At 40.1% G+C, this 19316-nt stretch overlaps 1 protein-coding gene across 7 annotated transcripts in view; it reads left to right on the forward strand.

Annotated features, from left to right (window-relative positions):
• RIN2 (Ras and Rab interactor 2) overlaps positions 1–19316 on the forward strand; it is a 239526-nt gene that overhangs the window by 28469 nt on the left and 191741 nt on the right. The gene's annotated exons all lie outside the window — the stretch shown is intronic.

A 19316-nucleotide genomic window follows, 5' to 3' on the forward strand; every position in this document is an offset into this window, starting at 1 on the left:
TTCAAATAAAGCCTTATAAAAATCTGTTTAATTCTTTAAGGTGTCTGCCTTCCCCAAGGGGGGATGTGACCACCTAAACATAGGCATGTGTTGGGGTCCGCTTCCCAGGGTCCTTATATTTGCTCCACATCTGGTCATCTATTGTAAAACAGATACAGCAGTTAATTAAAGTGAGAACATTTAATGACTAAATGATTAGCCATTCCTTATTTGGGCTCTGCACATGACCAGAACCCACAGGCCCACATCAGACAAAATAGATATTTACAGGAAAATTATTGATAAACTGATGCGGATCCTGGCCCGCAGGATTCATGTGTTGTGGCTGAGACGAGACAAATTCTCATGGGCTACCGAGTCCTGTGGAGGAAAAGGGATGGCACAGCCACTCTCTCAAGAGGAGAGCACCTTGACCCTTGCCTTGACAGGCTATTACTGCTTTTCAGGGCACATTACATTGAGGATGATCCTCATTTACTATGCACAGGTTCACTTTAGGCGGTTACAGAAAACAAAGGAGAGGGTGTTTCTAATTACATAAAAGAGGAAGGATATTTGCAAATGTAAATGGAAAAGTGGTTAAGCTGGTTACACTTGTCCTTGAAAGGTTTAGCATGGATTTTAGGAAGTTACTCTAAAGATGTGTAAATATTTGCTGCCTCAATTCAGGGTGAGGGAGTTTTAGCAAAAGCAAACCACATAGCGGCCTAGGTACAATGCAGGCCTGATTCCCCACGAGAGAACCTATCCATGGGCATGGGTCCTGTGTGCTGGAACTCGCTCCCCACTGGCCTTTCTGAGTGGGAGCTGGGCTCACACCATGCAGAACGGTCTCCTATAATAAACTATTCAATGTATTGATCACACTAGATTGGCCTGTGTTTCTCACTAAACTCCTTGAGGGAAGGGGGCAGATGGAGCCTGCCTATTCTAACCCAATGCCTGGCACAAAATATGTATTTTAAAGCATTGATTATTGTAAAATAACAAAGCTTAAAATTATCTGTTGAGTTAACTGATCTCTCCAATAAATAAAAAATTAGTGATTCTGCCTATAAATGTTCATCATTTCTCCTGCATTCTAAATGCCTACCTTGCTCATAGTATTGTTGGAAACTCAGTTCTTGCCGACACAGTAAAGATCAGGAAGTTGGTTAATATGCAAGCAGAGTTTATTAGTAATGTGTTCTTAGGGAAGAGAACGGGCCTAGCTTAGGTGGATGAGAGAGGCACAGGCCCCTGGTCCGCTTGTCCTGAGGAGCAGGGTAAGGTGAGGGAGTTACATATTGATTGGCAGGTAAAGGTGGTGTCTGCCTTCCCCCAGGGGGGACGTGACCACCTAAACATAAGCATGTGTTGGGGTCCGCTTCCCAGGGTCCTTATATTTGCTCCAGACCACATCTGTCATCTATTGTAAAACAGATACAGCAGTTAATTAAAGTGAAGACAGTTAACCAAAGTTGTTTACGGGTTTTGTCTGTAAGCACTATGGACCCCCTCCATTCCTCTTCCTTCTACATCCTCTTAACTTCTCCCTAACAATAGTAGTCATGAGCTTTGCATGGCCTGTTATCAAACATATAAAACCTGGATTCTAAAATCAGGTTGATTGTCCTTGTCTTAATCACTAATGTAGCCCATACAGATGTATTTCTTCACGGCCATTCAAGTGTTTAGTCAGATCCATGGCACCACTGGATGCTGGGATGGCAGCTCCCACTTGTAACTGAGGGGAACATGGAGTGCACACTAGCTCTGTGGCAAAATGAAGGGATGGTGACATAAACTGCTACTGTTCTTGCCTCTCCACAGCTGACTACATCTTCAATAGGCAACCTCATCTAGGAATTCAAAGCAGAGCCAGTGTTCATTTTTCTAGAGCCCCCAACTTGGCAGTAGGAAAGATTCTGAAGAATTCAGTTCCAGCTCATTCCGGTGGTCTTATCTATCACAGCATAAAATTAAAAATATTTTCATTATATTGTAATGCTGACTCGAAAAATCCTTTGTGTTTAACAGATTTTACAATAATGTGGTTTTCTCAAACTGAATCCCTTCACATTCATTCATTCCACAGTATTTGCAGAGAAGTTACTGTGTACACAGGCCTTTGTCATGAACTACAGAGTCCTCCTCACTACGGCCCCTTAAATTCTTGGCCATGGTCACAATACTGGCCCTGGGAACAGAGAAAACTGCAGACTCTGCTCCACACACTGCCATTAGGGTCTTCTCATGAGCTCCCTGGACCTGTAGGTGTTACATCCAAGACTTTTCTCATCCTCTTTGTATTGGTGACCCATTTTGGGGTTTCTCCCTGGTGGAGGCTCTGGGCAGCTAGAGGAGCTGTTTCAGTCTGGATTCCCTCAAGCAGGCCCTGAGTAAAGATTCAGGTGTAAGTAATTCATTTTATGGGGTAGAGGTTATGATCCCAGGCAATTCCAGAGGGGAGTAGGGAGGTGAGTCAGTGGAGGGAGGCAGCTGATCCACTTGTGTTATCAGTTAAATCAACCCTGTGGACAAGAGCTTAACGCTCCCTAACTGTAAGCACTGACTCAGTCATCCTGCCCAGGTGGGGTTGGGGGGAGGGGCAGGTATTCCTGCAGCAGCCCAGTAGTCCTGGATGAGGGTCTTTGGTGGGTGAGGATTAATTCCCAGCACTTGAGGCCTGTTGGGCTCCTGAAATGAGCCCGCTTCCATAATCAGAGAAATATTCAAGAACCAGGTGTGTCTGAGCAGGGTGGCACCTAGGGTCAGGAGAGCTCTGTACCATCTCAGCAAACTACCTGAATTTAGGCAGATGCTATTATCCTGAGGCAACACAAATCTCATGTGGCTTTTCCAGTATATTACCTGTGATTTCATTCTGGATGGCAGATGCTATCAGTTGCTGTGCCTTTTGCTGATATTTGGGATGGTTTTTGCTGTTTTGTTGTTGGCTGATGGTATTTAAATATTTTAAACAGTTGGTTTTGTGTGTGTGTTAATGCATGTTGTTACAAAGAGTACCTTGTTTAAAGTTATATATACAGCTGCATTGAGACATTCCTGTATTGTGAAGGGTAAATAGGTTTGAGTAAAATGTGTATATTAATGCAGTAAATGGCATTATTATTTAAACATCAAGTTCTGAGTCTCAGTAGAATGGTACCTGCATAGATCCACATCTCTTCATATAACTTCCAAAGAAAAAAAATCACCCAAATCACAAACAGAGCAAATTAAAACCACCATTTACACAAGCACACAGCATCAGTAGGAGACAGTTCCACAAACTTCATGTTACTTATATGGAATGGGATAAACACCCAGGTCCAGCCATGTGGCTCTGGAGGGCACCCATGTCTGGAGTGTTGAACAGAGACCTCAGAGAATAAGTGGAGAAAAGAACAGGAGTCCAGGGAGCCTGGAGTGACCAGCCTAGACATCACCTCCGGGGCAAGCCTTATTCTGAGTGGAAGTACTTGAATGTTTGTAAGAGTCTTGGGAAAGACAGGTTTCAGGACAGGAAAATTTGGAAGGGCACATGCCCCTTGGAGACTGGGCAACATGGACAAAGAACAGCAAAAAGGATCAAATTAAAAGTCTTGCAGAGATAAAAGAATCAAAATCACAAGACACCTTTTCTCCCTTCAAGAAGCAGCACTATACAATAGACTGCACTTCACTATGTTGACAGTAGAGGGTATGATTGAATCAGAAACCTAGTTAGCCACCCCAAGCCCTGCCCCTTTTAAGCATCAACTCATCCAGAAAAGAAAATCTATCATAAAAGGAGCAGAAGGTGATGGACAACATGCAAGCAAAGCTTTAATAAGAAGAAAACAAGGTTTGAAAATCAAAACATTTTTGGGTTTGAATATTCTCAGTCTCACATACAAAAAGCCGAAGAAAACAGCAGTATAGCATTCCAACATTAATTATTTAAATATCCTGAGATAAACATTTTCATATGTATGACCTTGAATCAGGGATTCAAAAAATTAAAACTAAAGTGGATTAAACCCAGGAAGATGTGAAATGAAAGTTGGCTGAATGCAGAAAAAGAAATTAGGGAGATTAAATGGCAGTAGAGGACGCAGAAGTTATGCTTACTTCCTCTCTGGTCCACACTGGAATTACAGCTAAAACACAGAACAATCAACCTGAATAACCAACTGAAGACTAACTGAATAGAAGTCCTATAACCAAGGATTTGTAGAACAAGCCATATTGAGATGTAGGAAGGGTGGTGACATGAAAAGGGCTGCACCCATATGTGCCCACAGACACTGGCTGAGAATCTACGGGGATATCTCAGCTGCAGAGGTCTCTTCTAAGGAAAATGGGGTGTCAAACCCATGCTGGGCTCCCCAGCCCAGAAAACCAGTGCTGGGAAGGGGAGCCCACATAATATTTGGCTGTAAAAATCAGTGGGGATTCTGTCCATCAGGCAGAGCCTGGAACCTGTTAGAAACCAGGGTATGATCTTAAAGGGGGAGTGCACACTATTTCTTTCATGGCAACTCACCCTGGGCTCTTGGAGTGGGAGGGTGGATTGGAGTGAACTAGAGTTGGGTGAGGACAGACTGGGCGGTGTGGCTCCAGGGTAAGAGCTGAATGGACAGCTGCTAGGGTCACTGTGCTGAGTTCCTCTCCCAAACTGCCATCAGATTCCGTATTTCCTGAGTTGAATACCCCCCTCCATACAGCATCATCCCGCAGGAAGACAGTACCCTCACCCTCTCGACTCCCTATTGCCCTGACCTACAGAGCTCATACCCTGCTAAGGAATTAGCTGTCTGGACTCATGGAAAAGACTTTCTGGGAGGCCTCTTGAGGGTAGACTTGGGGTGACAGACTGAGTTGTATAACTCTGAGGCAGTGGCCATTCATCCTCCTTCCTGTTTGCCAGACCTGCACTGACCCCATAAGTGACATCCACTTGCTCCACCATTCTGACTCTCCATGAATTTTCACCGCTGAGCTCATGACCTGCACAGGAGTCAGCAGACAGTGGCAAGCTTGGGACCAGGGTGCACACTCTCTAGGTAGGCTCTTGAGGAGGTCTAGGCATAATCAATGAGAGACTGAGCTGTGTGGCTGTACAGTGGAAGCCATTTTTCCCTCACATCTGACCAGTGCTATATTCCTGTGCAGAGAGTTCCACTCACACAGCCAATCCTTGGTCTGTGTAGGCCTCATAAACCCTGCTGGTCTCATCCTGACAACTTCCTGAGACTCCACCCCACCACAAAAATCCAAGGGCACCCTGCAGGTGACAGCTGCACTTGTGCACTCTGAGACTTTTCTGAGTGGCTTCAATCCCAGCACTGGCACCAAGTTGGAATCTGTATCAGCCTGGTGAACAGCACTGGCCCCTACCTGATGACTGACTGAGAATCTACCTCAAGCAACTGGAATACAGCCAGAGGCTCTTTCAGTAACTGAGGTTAACAGGCATCTGGCAAGGAGAGGTAGATCTTGGAGTGCCTTGGGCATTTTGCTGAATTGTCCCAGGGGCCAGTGCTGGTGAAAGCCAGCCTTGATGCACAGCTTGGCCCCTTGCACACACCCAGGCCCAGCAGAGGCAGCTGTAAACTGTGGGTTACTTTGTAGCTTCAAAAAATGTAGACCAGGGCCCTAAAAGGCTGGATGTGAAATTGACCTGCACCAAAATTCCTCCCAAGAGAACCCAGGACTGATCAATAAACCCAAAGGTGGGCTTCAGGCCACATCAGAGCATAATCCAATTAGATCCAACGTGCCAAAGCCAAAGGGAAATCTTGGCAGGTACCAGACCCTGCTGGGTCGAATTCCACTTTGTGAGGTCCGCCAAAGTATAGCATTTGTACACTGTGGTTGAGGTTAATCCTCATATCCAGCCAGTCCAAGAGTCAACACCACTCACAGATGGGCCAACAGTAATAAAGACTCAGCTACCTAACTCAGTTTACATAACTTATCAGTGAAATTCTTGGAGCACCTAGCTCAGGTGATCAGAAAGACTGCGCCATGAGCCCCACAGGACACCTACTGTGTAAGACCAAAATACCAATACTGGTAGGCACAGCAGATCTACCAAATACACAGAAAGAAATTACAGAAAGGCAGCCAAATGGGGAGATAAAGAAAGATGCCCCTAATGAAAGAACAGAAGAAATCCTTAGGAAAACAAACTATATGAAATGGAGGCAAGCAATCTACCAGATACAGAGTTCAAAACAGTAAGGATTGTTATAAAGATGCTTAAGAAACTTAGGCAGACTTCCGGCCAAGATGGAGGCGTAGGTAGACACACTGTGCCTCCTCACACAACCAAAGGAAGGACAACAACAATTTAAAAACAAAAAACAACCAGAGCTGACAGAAAATTGAACTGTATGGAAGTCCGATGACCAAGGAGATAAAGAAGAAACATACATCCAGACCTGTAGGAGGGGTGGAGATGGGCACCCGGAGCAGAGAGGACTCGTGCCAAGGTGGTGGCTGGTGGACCCAGCGAGGTGGCAGATTGTGGAACGAGGCAGGCCAGGCTGCAGCTAGCCCCTGAACAGCTGATCCTCCATGTAGGGTGGAGGTCGGTAGTCAGTGATCACAGCCAGTCCTTGCAGCTGACTGGCCTAGGTAAACCCCTCCCATTGATTTGCCAACAGCAACCAAGGCTCAACTACAAGAAGAGGATATACTTGGCTCACATGAAGGGCGCATCTTGAGTACGCAGCTTAGGTGATAAGGGAGGCTGTGCCACTGAACCCTACAGGACACCTACTACCTTAGACCACACTACCAAGATAGGAAGTCAAAGCAGCTCTACCTAATACATAGAAACAAACACAAGGAGGCTGCAAAAAGGAGGAGACAAAGAAACATGGCCCAAATGAAAGAACAGATCAAAACTCTAGAAAAAGAGCTAAATGAAATGGAGATAACCAATCTATCAGAAGCAGAGTTCAAAAGGTATGTTTATAAGGATGCTCAAGAAACTTAGTGAGGACCTCAGCAGCATAAAAAATACCCAGTCAGAAATGAATTTTACACTAATTGAAATAAAGAACAATTTACAGGGAAATAACAATAGAAGGGGTGAAGCTGAGAATCAAATCAATGATTTGGAACACAAGGAAGCAAAAAACTACCATGCAGAACAAGAAGAAAAAAGAATTTTAAAAAGTGAGGGCGGTATAAACAGCCTATGGGACAACTTTTAGAGGTCCAACATTCGCTTCATATGGATGCCAGAAGAAGAAGAGAAAGCAAGAAATTGCAAATCTGTCTGAAAAAATAGTGAAAGAAAAGTTCCCTAATTTGGTGAAGGGAATGTGCAAGTTCAGGAACTGCAAAGAGTCGCAGTTATGATGGATGCAAAGAGACCCACTCCAAGACACATCATTATTAAAAGGCCAAAGGTTGAAGAGAAGGGGAGACTCTTAAAAGCAACAAAAAAGGAGTTAGTTACCAGAAGGTTGCCAGATGGGAGGAGGGAGAAGGAGAATAGGTGAGAAGGGGAGGGGATTAAGGAGTAAAAATAGGTAGTTACAGAATAGCCATGGGGATATAAAGTACAATATAGGAACTAGAGTAGCCAAAGGACTTATACACATGACCCATGGACATTAACATGGTGGAGGGATTGCTGGGTGGAGTGAGGCAAAGGGGAAATAACCAGGGCAACTGCAATAGCATACCAATAAAGTATAATTTAAAAAAATTTCCAGCAAACAAAATCCTGGGTCAAATGTCTTCTAGGGTGAATGTTACCAAACATTCCTAACACCTATCGTTCTCAAAGTATTCCAAAAAGCTCAAGAGGAAGGAGACTCCCAAACTCATTTTGTGGGGCCAGCATTATCCTAATTCCAAAATCAGATAAAGACACTACAAGAAAGAAAATTATTAGTCAATATACATGATGAACATGGATGTAAAAATCCCCAACAATATATTAGCAAAACTAGTTCAGCAATACATGAAAAAGATCATACAGCATGACAAAGTGGATTTATTCCTGGGATACAAGGTTGGCCCAATATCTACAAATCAATTGATGTGATATAACTCATAAAATGAAGGACAAAAATCATATGATCATATCTATAGGTACAGAAAAGCATTTGACAAAATCCAGCATCCATATTGATAAGAACTGTCAGCAAAGTGGGAACGCATTTCAACATAATAAAGACCATATATGGCAAACCCACAGCCAACATTATACTCAATGGAGGGGGGAGTAAAAGCATTTCCTTTAAGATTGAGAATATGACAGGAATATCTACTTTTACCTCTCTTATTCAACATAGTACTGGAAGTTTTAGCCACAGCAGTCACACAAAAAGAAGAAATAACAGGCATCCAAATAGGGAAGAAAGAAGTAAAACTGTTATTATTTGCTGATGATGTGTTACTGTATCTAGAGAACTATAAAGATTCCATCAAAAAACTACCAAAACTGATACATCAATTCAGTAAAGTAGCAGGATACAAAAAAATCAGATTTTTATACACTAATAGTATCCTTTCAGAAAAGGATACTAAGAAAACAATGCCCTTTACAATACATCAAAAATAAATAAATAAAATACATGAAATAAACTTAACCAAGAAGGTGAAAGACCTGTGCTCAAAAAAGTATAAAATGCTAAAGAAGGAAACCTAAGATAGAAATTCATGAAAGTATATACCATGCTCATGGATAGGAAGAAAAACAACATTAAAACATCCACTCTTCCCAAAGCAATCTATAGATTCAATGCAATTACTATCAATGTACCAAATGGTGTATTTCACAGAACTAGAAGAAATAATACAAAAATTTATATGGAACAACCAAAAAAAAACCCAAATAAATATTCAGAAAGAACAAAGTTAGAGGTTTCATGTTACCAAATACCAAACTATACAGTAAGGCCATAGTAATCAAAACAGCACAGTATTGACATTAAAACAGACAGAGATCAATGGAACAGAATACAGAGTCCAGAAATAATCCCACGCCTCTCTGGTCAATTAATATTTGACAGAAGAGGCAAGAGAACATACAGTGATATAAAGCTAGTCTATTCAGTCTACGGTGTTGGAAAATTGGAAAACAGATATATGCCAAATAATGAAACTAGACCACCTTCTTTCACCATATACAAGAATAAACTCAAAATGGATTAAAGACTTAAATGCAAGACTTGAAACCTCGAGCAAAAAAAAAAAAAAGCCAATAAAATCACTACTTTTTCTCTTAGCAATCTTTTTCTGATATATCTCCTTAGGCAAGGGAAAAAAATGAAAAAAATTGGACTATATACATCTAACTAAAAAGATGCACAGCAAAGGAAGCCATCAACTAACCGAAAGACAACCCACTGAAAGGGAGAAGATAGTCACCAGTAACTTATCCAAAAAAGTTTACTATCCAAAATTTATAAAGCACTCATGCTAGTCAACACCAACCCCCCAAAAAAAATCCAATCAGAAATCAGCAGAGGACCTGAATAAACGCTTCTCTAAAGAGGACATATAGATAGCAAATGGACATATAAAAAGATGTTCATTGTCATTAATCATCAGAAAACGTAAATTAAATCCACAATGACATATCATGTCACACTTGTCAGAACAGCTATCATCAATAAATCCACAAACAAGTGTTGGCATAGATGTGGAGGGAAAAAATCCCTGTGCACTGTTGGTGGGAATGCAGATTGGTGCAGTTGCTATGGAAAACATTGCGGTGGGTCCTCAAAAAATTAAAAATGGAACTGCTTTATGATTCAGCAGTTCCACTTCTTGGTACATATCCGAAGGAACCCAGAACACTAACTTGAAAGAATATATGCACCCATATATTCATTGTAGTGTTGTTTACAATAGCCTGGTATGGAAGCAACCTAAGTGCCCAACAAGAGACAACTGGAACTTCTGGTCAAGATGAAGGCATAGGTAAACACTCTTTGCCTCCCTGCACAACTATGGAAAAATTTACAACCAGACCTCAAAACAAATAATATCCAGAACCAGCAGAAAATTGAGCTGTATGGAAGTTCAACAACCAAGAATTTAAAGAAGCCACATTTATCCAGATGTGTAGAAGGGGCAGAGACATGGAGACGGGCAGAGAGGTGTGGAGACCCAGTGAGCCACAAACCTACTCCCTTTGGGATTCATCACCAGGGCAACAGCTGGAAGGGCATCAGTCACATACAGGGAGTAAGTGAAGTGACTGGAAACAGGGCAAGTGCTAGGCAAACCTCCAGAAGCCAGGCAGCACCACTATCTGCACTCTGAGCCCTCCCCCTACACAGCCACAAAATAGTGAAGTGGTTTGTCCCACCCTGGTGATTACCTAAGGCTCTGCCCCACAAAATTTATAAGTGCCTTTTCTACAATAGGCCACACTACTAAGACAGGGAGGCAAAGCAGCTCTCCCTAATACTCAGAAACAAACACAAGGGGGCTGCCAAATTGAGGAGATAAAGAAATATGGCCCAAATGAAAGAATAGAACAAAAACCCAGAAAAAGAACTAAATGAAACAGAGATAACCAACCTAACAGATGCAGAGTCAAAACACTGATTATTAGGATGCTCAAAGAACTCACTGAGTATGGCAACAGTATAAAAAATATCCAGAAATGAAGGTTACATTTAGTGAAATAAAGAAAAATCTACAGGGAACCCACATTGGAGGGGAAAACACTGAGATTCAAATCAGTTGGAATATAAAGATAAAATAAGCATTCAACCAGAACAGCAAGAAGAAAAAGAATTCAAAAAAATGAGGATAGCATAAGGAGCCTCTGGGACATCTCCAAATGTACCAACATCTGAATCATAGGGATGCCAGAAGGAGAAGAGGAAGAGCAAGAAATTGAAAACTTATTTGAAAAAATAATGAAATAAAACTTCCCTAATTTGGTGAAAGAAATAGACATACCAGTCCAAGAAGCACAGACAGTCCCAATCAAGTTGGACCCAAAGGACCATGCCAAGGTACATCATAATTAAAATGCCAAAGGTTAAAGATAAAGAGAAAATCTTAAAAGCAGCAAGAGAAAAGGAGAGAGTTACCTACAAAGGAGTACCCATAAAACTGTCAGCTGATTTCTCAAAAGAAACTTTGTAGGCCAGAAGGGACTGCCAAGAAGTACTCAAGGTGATGAAAAGCAAGGACCTACAATCAAGATTACTATATCCAGCAAAGCTATCATTTAAAATAGAAGGGCAGATAAAGTACTTCCCAGACAAGGCAGAGCTAAGGGAGTTCATCATCACCAAGCCATTATTACATGAAATGTTAAAGGGACTTATTTAAGAAAAAGAAGATCAAAACTATGAATATTAAAATGGCAACAAATTCACAACTATGAACAATTGAATCTAAAAAAAAACCAAACTAAGCAAACAACTGGAACAGGAACAGAATCATAGATGTGGAGATCATTTGGAAGATTATTAGCTGGGAGGGGGAAGAGGGAGTTTGAGGGAAAAGGTGCAGGGATTAAGAAGCATAATTGGTATGTACAAAATAGACAGAGGAGATGTTAAGAATAGTATAGGAAATGGAGAAGTCAAAGAACTTATATGCACGACCCATGTAAATGAACTAAGTAAGGGATTACTGGAGGGAATGGGGGTACTGGGAGAAGAGGGGCAAAGGGGAAAATTGGGACAACTGTAATAGTGTAATCAATAAAATATATTTAAAAAGTAGACAACTGGACAATGTAGATGTGGTACATACATACAATGGAAAGAATGAAATATTACTATTTGTAACAGCATGGATGGACCTAGAGAGTACTATTTTAAATGAAATGACAGTCAGAGAAAGATAAATGCCATGATTTCATTTCTATGTGGAATCTAAAGAACAAAATAAATAAACCAAATTGAAACAGACTCATACACAGAGAGTGGACTGCTGGTTGCCAGTGGGGAAGGGCATTGGTGAACTGAGTGAAAAAGGTGAAAGGTTTAAGAAGTACAAATTTTAGTTACAAAATAGTCATGGCAATGTAAACAACAGTATAAGAAATATAGTCAATTATATTGTAATAACTGTGTATGGTGCCAGGTGGATACTGGAAATATTGGTGGGAACACTTTCTATAGTATATGATTATCTAACCACATGCTGAACACCTGACAGTAATAGAAAATAATATTTTTTAAAAAATAAAATGTTCTTTGAAAAAAATATGATATCAAGGGAAAACATTATGTCCTTTTAAAATATCTCCAACAGACTTGTGAAATGTTCTTGAACATTTTTACATTGAAAAGATTTGCACTTTTATTTAGTATTCAACATTCTTTTTTAAAAAATTTAACCATCTGAATATTTTATTCTATTTTTCAAATCTACAGCATTTAAAAAATATTTTAAGGTCATACTTTCCTCAACTCCCCCAAAATAATTAATAAAGATGGCTGACAAATAGGAATTAAGAAATAAGAACATTATTTTAATGTAATAGATGATGATGTTGCACTGAAACTTAAGTCACTTCTTGAAAAATGAATAGAGTGGAATTGCGTCTTCTGTGAGGGGAAGTGCTAATGTAAGAGAGTAAATCAGGAATTATCCTTAAAGTTAGTCTGCTGTGTTGAGAGGCTCACAATTGTGAGAGGCATCTATGAAAAAACCACCTGGGGAAACAGGAGACTGCAGTGTTCCATATCATGCAGACTCGGGGAAATTCACTCACGGAGTGGGATGGCAAGGTGGAATTGCTCACATAAGTCAGAGTGTTCCAACCTTTCTTTGACACTGTAATTCTCCCTCCACATTTCTCTATCTGAACTACTGTGAAGCTTTCATTCATCCTCCCCACTAGACTACACTTGGTGTTCACTGTGGCAACAACATTTTCTTTGTCCTCAGCCCCCTATGCTTCTTCCTCATATCCTGCAACAATTCCAATTTGTGGGATGACTTGTTCCTAAGGCAAATTAAAAAACAAAACAAAGATGGGCACTGAAATTACCTGGCAGAACCTGGCTACGAGGCTCACCTCTTCAGGAGCTCTCACCCATGACTGCACACCTGAGAAGTTTTATGCAAACCTCATGCCCAGGTCACACCTCAAATCAGTTACAGCAGAATTTCTGGGAGTGGGGCCTATGCAGATCTATTTTTCAAAGCCTATTGGGCAACTGCAGTGTGCAGCAAAGTTTGAGAACCAGTGATTAACAGTTTTCAATCTCTTTTGACTTCTGCCCTCAGTAATAAATACATTTCACATCATGATGCATACCCATACACACATGCAAAACAAAAACAAGCATTTTATAAAACAATACTTAAGTCTTATTACTAGCTACACATTGTGATATTTTCCATTGCACTCACTTTCATTTAATGGGTCACAGTCCACTAGGGGGTCATTTTGAAAAACACTGCCTTAGATGACCCAGAATATAGTTAAACGAATTATTAACTATTATCATTGAAATAAAAATATATTTCAAAAACTTCTAAAGAGGATATGTGAACCGTAGAGAATAAGCCCATACTTACAGATGCCCACTTTGAAAATCTTTATTATACTCCCAAATCTTTGATTTTACGAAACGAGAAAGGTCAAAGTCATACATACATTCCCTCTTGTATGCATCATATAATGGTGTATGTTATCCTTTGTCCACTAACCATTATTTCATATCTATATTATCACACATTTCGTGTATTTGAACAATCTTTAAATGATTACATTTGTGCATCCCCAACCTCAGAGTTCTTAGAGCTTGTTTCAGTGTGTTGCTCAGTGGGTTCTCATCTTAATTTTTTATTTGTCCATGCACCATAAGCATTACATGGTACAGATCATGAAGCAGGCATTTACAGTAATACTTACTGAGTTTTAGCATTCCAGCAAATATTTCCAATTTGGATTTAATGGACTAGTACGCTACGGAGGATGATAAACACGTCTGGCCTCACAAAGAAGGGGGTTTACCATCACTAGCGGTCTCTCACTAGTTACCATTACTCTAACATCAGACTACTGTTTTAGGTATTCAGTGCTCTTGCCACATGGGAATAGTAGAATTCAGCACTGCTGCCAATATCAGATTTTCACTAACATTGCTGCAGTTGCATTCCTAAGTGTTTAAGACAAAGGTTTTTGTTTTTGTTTTTGTTTTTTGAGCATCCTTGGGAAAAACCTACTAGGCAAGATGCTATTCATCAACTTCCAAACGGGTTTTGACTTGGAAAAATACAATAACTAGCCAAACCCAAACTAACCAAAAGAGATGCTAAACTGAGCCTACTGTCCATATATATGACACGTTGTAAAACCTTACATATAGAAACTTAAACACCAGCACCATGAAGACTCTGTCTTTATATAAGAAAAATATAATTGTATATTTAAAAAAAGAAGCAGACTGACTGAGGCTTCCCTTTGGCTGGCTGGAGCTGCTGGAGTGACTTGGGAAGCTGTCTGAACCTTGCTATATTAGTCTCACAGCATGTGGACACAAGAAGCATTTCCTCAGCAAAGGGCATCAGTTTCAATTTAGTTATTAAACTTTAACATGGCTGTGTTCCTAAGAGAAATGCCAATTCATTTCAACCACATTGGTTTCTTAGCAAACTAAAATTTCTCTAGGGCATATTCAAGTGTTTCTAACCTTCACAATTTTAAATTATCATAAGCTATCATTTAATTCCTCTATAGAAGCAAACTAATGTATAGGGGGTGTCTTGATCATGACTATTCATTAATTAAACAAATATTGATTGAGCATCTCTTAGATGCAATGCACTGTGAGAAATACTGAGTCACTCTTTTCATAGGAAACTTATTTGTATAAAATGTTTAAAAACTAAGACCCTCAAGGTAAAAGCAAGTTGAAGAGAACAGGCTGCCAACCAATGTTACCAATGTTAGTGTTAAAAGAAAATATTGCTCCATAATCCTACTAAATTGGGAAATGTGGAGTTACAAGGACTGAAACAGGTTTCTTTGTTGTAAGATTTCTAGAGCCTCTATGTGAATATGATCTAGAGGGGTTAAAGTATGTCCAGTATCTACCAAAATTCTTTGACCAAAGTGCTTTTCTTAGTAAATATCTCAAGATTAAGCCAGATGTGAAAAATACATGGAGTATTTTTTTTCTCCCTCTCTTTTTCCTTTTCTTTTTTTCATTTAACTTGATTGTATTGAGGAAAGACATTGGAGAAAGAGTTACCACTATCATAGTAAGACCTCCTAGAATTAGACTGTCCAATAAGCAGCCACTAGCAGCCACTAGTGGCCACTAGCAGCCACTTATTTGGCTATTTATCCCTTGAAATGTGGGGAGTCCAAACTGAAATGTATTTTAAGTAGAAAAATCACACAATGTTTTGAAGACTAAGTACAAAAAGTGTAAAATATCTTATTAACATTTTAGCACTGATCATGCATTGAAAATTTTGCTGTACTGGAAATAATAAAATCTATTATTGAAATTAATTTTAACTATTTCTTTTAACTTTTTAAATGTAACTACTAGGAAACTTAAAATGACATATATGGCTCACATTACATTTCTACTGGACATATGGAATAGCCCTCAAAGCCTTACTGGTCACTTAACACCACATGGATATTCTCTATTCTTTGTCTCGTGTATCTGCTATATTCTGAACACACACACACACACACACACACACACACACACACGCTGCTAAGCCTAAAACACCTTATCCTCTGCTGCCACCTCCTGCTACAATCCTGCCCATCCTTTAAGATCCATTTCAAACTAAAACAGGCAATTACTGACATTTATTAAGAACCATTTGCAGGCCAGGCATTATGCTAAATACATTACATGCAACTTTCTTAAGCTATCACAGCAGCCTTATGCAGTGGGCAGCATTTGCTTCTCATTTCATAGTGGGAAGAGGTGATGTGACCTGCTTAGCACTGTGAGTGAGCAGTCATCTTTGGTTCATCAGTCACTACTGTTGTCACCTTCAACCCTCTTGCTGGGGAGCAGGCCTTTCACTGCTCCCCAAGTCTGCTCTGAGCTCCCAGCCACATCCCCCTCTCTCATTTGAACCCTCATTACACTCAGTTAATACATCTTAGTTTATATACCCCTGCACGGTGTGTATTATTGCATTGTGTTACTGCTATTCAGATTTTGTTTGATCCGTATGATTTCTGGGCAACAGGATGAATTCTACTCTTATTTAAATCTTCATGGAAAGTCAGTATTGATTAATGTAAAGCAAGTTATATAGTTGAATCTCCTCCTCTCATTACCTTTTACAAATGTTGATTTTTGCTGTTGAACTGAGAATGGAGAAGTTGGTGTGGACCGTTATTAACAGGTGACACCTAAAATGCCACCCAAATGAGAGGGGCTGAAAGCTCTCTGGTAAGGCTTCCTCTCTGACGACCTGCCCAGGGCAGTTCCTCCAAAGAATAGTTTCTTTCTCTTTCAGCTCATACTGTGCAGCTGATCCCATCCACTGTTCTGGCCTTGTCTCTAGAGGGGATCCTGTCCCCCCACCCCCTCCACCTACCCCAATCAAGGAAAATTGCCTGCAAAGAAACTGAAGGGGAGAAGCAAGGGGAGGAAATATGGAATGAATTAAGATAGCAAACAAAATATAACCAGAGACATTGAAGTTAAGAACAATCTAACAATAGCCAGGGCGGGGGTGGGGGGTGGGGGCGGGGACAGTGGGTAGAGGGGATTACAGGAACTACTATAAAGGACACATGGACAAAACCAAGGGGGAGGGTGGAGAGGGGGGAGGGAGGTGGGTTCACCTGGGGTGGGGTGGAGGGATGGGGAGAAAAGGCATACAACTGTAATTGAATAACAATTAAAAAAAAAAGATAGTAATTATGGGTAATTCCAAACATGAACGTCATGAACATTTGTGGTAAGTTTAGAAGACTCTTCATCCCTTATCTGTTTGATGAAATGGGCACAGTAAAAGCAGAATAAAGATTCCCAGTGGGCCTGATCAGTCATTTCAAATGATGAACTTGAATGAGAGTAGTAACACTTCCCAATAAGTCATCTCCCGTTAACAGTTCTAGTAACACTTATCCTAAGGAATAATTTATTTTTCAGTAACAGAAATTGTAGTGACTATGAAAACTAAGGACTTAAATTTGTTATATTTTTTATTCCCCTTTCCAAAGACTTTATGTAAGAAAGAAGGTTTAGATTGGTTTAGATTACTTTAAAATGCAATCCTTGCTTAACTTTCCTCAACCAAAGATCTCAATTTTTCCCTCAGAAACCATGTTGCTGTGACTTTATGACATTTTTCTCACTTCCATGTAACGTTATCTGAGGAAGGGGCACACCCTCTTTCCTCACATTTTATCTGTCTGGTATTTTGCTTTCAAAGGATAAGCTAAGAATTTTGTTGACATTCAACAATCTAAACCTTAGCACTGTATCTCCAACTAGGTTCTTTGACCTTTGCTTGAATGTATAAAATAAAATAAGATACACAAGATTGTTTTTCAGTCATTTTCTCATTTCTGGAAGTCTCTTCTTATTGTCAAGAAATGACCAGTATTTCTAGGAAAACAGATATATCTGTGGTAATTTTTTCAACCATTTCTATTTTTATTTTTGCCAATTAAAGAAAGGGACAAGTCCTTCACTGATTTATTGATTTTAACAAATATTAGCTGTATTGTGTTCAAGATCTAAGCTGGACACTGTAGGGACACACCAGGGTTCTGCTTTTAGATGTGACCAATGTGGGAGCATTAGAATCCTGGTTGGCCCTGAGGGACCTGGGGATTAGGGTAGAAAGGTAAGCCAGGTAATGGCCTGGACCAAGGGGAGTGGCTTCCACTGTATCATGTGAACCCAAGGAGCCAGTGAAATCTCTATCTAAGGACAAGGTACTCGAGGTACAAGGACCACTTAGGGCAAATAGTGAAGATCTCAACTAGGAAACTATGGACTTGAACTACACAAGAAAGTGCTAGACACAACAGCTCTTATGGAAGGAGACTGCACTTGATTGTGCTATATTTGAAGAGGAAGCATCAAATATGGTCACAGAGAGAACGAAATTGGGAGAAGTAACTGGTGCAGGTGGATGGATGATTATTACATTTTTAGAGAAGTTGAGTCAAATTTGAAAAATCCAATACTTGTTAAAACATTAACAGGAATAGAGATAATTCTGTATCAGAATAAAAAGTCCCCTTCCTCAAAACCCACATACATAAATAGAGAGTGAAGGAAGCGTGGTGATTAATAAGGCTAAGGGTCAAATTGCCTGTGTGGGAAGCAGGAAACCTGCCCTGCTGGCCATATGAAGACTTAGAAGAGTTGCTGGTGTGAGTGGGTGTATGATTATTTCATTTTGGGTTTGAATGAGTTTGAGGTTTCGGGGGAGATCCAGATTGGGAAATCCAACAGGCATTTGAAGCCCTAACAGGGACAAATAAGTAACTGTATGTCCAGAAAACTTCTATAATGAGAGGTGATAGTCTATAGAAGCCAAATAACCATAAACTCTTCTGTTTAATTCTAGGTGCCACACTTTGATAGGAACATGATAAAATTGCAGAGTGTCCAGAAGGGGACAGAAATTAAATATGAACCTATGGTTTGGGGAAAATGTTTGAAAGTCTTGCTTAATTTGGAGGGGGAAAAAAGCAATGAAAGAGGAATTAGACTTGATCAATAGCATACAAGAGGAAGACCCAGCAATCAAAGGATACAAATGAGAGAAAGGCAAACTGCAAGTCAAACTAATGACTCTCTGGCTAACACTTTGGGAAGGGAACAATTTCCTCATCATGAAAGAAAGTAAAGTATAGACTGGACCACAACTCTGGAGGACGAAGCTATAGAGGAAACTGAAGCATATCACAGGGGACTAGATAACAGATGATCCTATCAGTCTTATGACCCCTTGAGAGGAGGCAGAATAGAGCAACAGATATAAGAGTCACTATGGAAGGCAGACAGGTCACAAGTCAGTGAGAAGCCCAAGATATAAATTATAAGGAGAGAAAATGACTGTGGAAAAATATCTTGTACAAAATGAGAGAAAGGAAACCAGTGGGGATAAAGAAGTCATAAAAAATAAGAAAATTAGAAGATTGCCACATAACAAAAGACAAAAAGGGAGGATCTTACTGAGAGATAGCTTACATAAAGTACACAAACCTTAAGGGAACAGTTGGATGATTTTTTTCACATTAGTCCAGAAGGTTTTCTCATGCCTTCTCCTATTCAGTACTCCCAAACGATAATCACTGTTTTGACTTGTGCCGGATAAATAGGATTTGCCTGGTATGGAACTTTATAGACATGGAACCATGCCATATGTGCTCTTTTGTGCACAACTTCTTT

The sequence above is a fragment of the Desmodus rotundus genome, chromosome 6 (assembly GCF_022682495.2).
Source record: "Desmodus rotundus isolate HL8 chromosome 6, HLdesRot8A.1, whole genome shotgun sequence".
Taxonomy (NCBI): Eukaryota; Metazoa; Chordata; class Mammalia; order Chiroptera; family Phyllostomidae; genus Desmodus; species Desmodus rotundus.